We start from the raw sequence: 1659 nt of genomic DNA, 5'->3' as shown, positions 1-1659 counted from the left end.
TTTTGAGAGTTTTTTTTTGCTAAAGGGTGTATGTGCTCGCCAGACAGACAGAGACAGAGAGACAGAAAGTGAGAAATCAACCCCCAGGGGGGATGGCCACACCGCAATCCTTTCTCCTCCATTCTCCTATTGGGATCTTGGGCATGCATGCACACGTGCCCGGCATGAGTTTAAGCCACTGGGTCCGGGATTCCAACCACGGCTGGTTACATGACAGTCCAGCGACATAGCCATTACACTAACTGCTGGTCCCTCAGTCTTCAGTTTTTCTTCCTTGTTATGTCCTTCTCTGTTTGGGGGATGAGGGTGATAGAGGCTTCGTAAAATGAATTTGGGAGGGTTCCCTCCTTTTGGATCTTAAAAAATAACTTGAGTAGAATGGGGTTTAACTCTTCTTTAAACGTTTCATAGAATTCAGAAGTGAAGCCATCAGGGCCAGGACTTTTTGTTGTTGTTGTTGAGATGTTATTACTGATTAAATCTCATTGCTTGTTATGGGTCTATTCAGGCTTTCTATGCCCTCTCAAGTCAATATTGGTAGGTTATGTGTCCAGAAATTTGTCCAGCTCATTCAGATCTTCCTGTGTGTTTGCATATAGTTGGTCTATCCTCTAGTGATTTTTTGTATTTCTGTTGTATCTGTTTTAATATTGCCTATTTCATTGTGAATTTGATTTATCTGCTTCTTTTCTCTCTTCTTCTAAATTAGTCTTGCTAATGGTGTGTCAATCTGGTTTATCTTTTGAAGACCTAGCTTTTGGTTTCATTTAATTTCTTTTCTTTTAATTTTTCTTTAAATTTATTTATTTTTTACATTAATACATTATACATCATTACAGCATACAAATGAATTTTCCATCTAAAATACACTGTATATTGGCTCAATAAAGCACATCAACATACATGTTATCAGTAAATAATTTTGCATTTTCTTGTTTCTTGTCTGTCTTCCTTCTTTCTTAGCCCTTGGTTCTTTCCCTCTCACTCTCTGCCATTTCCCACACTCCTCCCACACCGTCTCTGGTATCTACAGTTGCTTTCCATGCCCTTTTTTCACATTTATTGATTCACAAAGCTATTAATTAATCTAAATACTTTCAATAGCAAGTGCAACTGATATATATGGACCTCAGAACCCAAGTCTGACTTTAGGCATTAAACCTCAGTGAGTAGAATGAACATACTATAAAGTAGTACCTACCTGGAGCTATATAGCTTACTACAGTCATCAAATATGCATTTTTTAAATTTCGATAAGAACAGTTTTACTGTTTTTTTTAAATTACTTAACATTTATTCCCTAAGCGTCATCACAACATTCTAGATGTGGTTTCCCATCTAGAATAAACTGTATAACTGTATAGTGGCTTAATCATGCATGTTATCATCAATAATATTCCATTTCTACTTTCATATATATGCATATGCAAATATGTGTGTTTTACCCCATGTTTGACCCTCTGCCCTTTCCCATTCTTTTATTACACTATCTCTGCTATATACAGTTGTCTTCAATTCCTTTTCCCCAAACATTTTGTTGATCACACAATATTATAAGTAATCTAACTACTTTCAATAGCAAGTTCGGCTGGTAATTTCAAGAAAAGCAGTTTTGAACTGGTAATGATATTTCTTTGAAACTTAAAGCCTAGAAACAGG

This window comes from Tupaia chinensis, unplaced genomic scaffold (assembly GCF_000334495.1).
Source record: "Tupaia chinensis unplaced genomic scaffold, TupChi_1.0 Scaffold146784_1, whole genome shotgun sequence".
In the NCBI taxonomy this organism is placed as follows: Eukaryota; Metazoa; Chordata; class Mammalia; order Scandentia; family Tupaiidae; genus Tupaia; species Tupaia belangeri.
Note: the sequence above shows the minus strand (reverse complement) of the source record.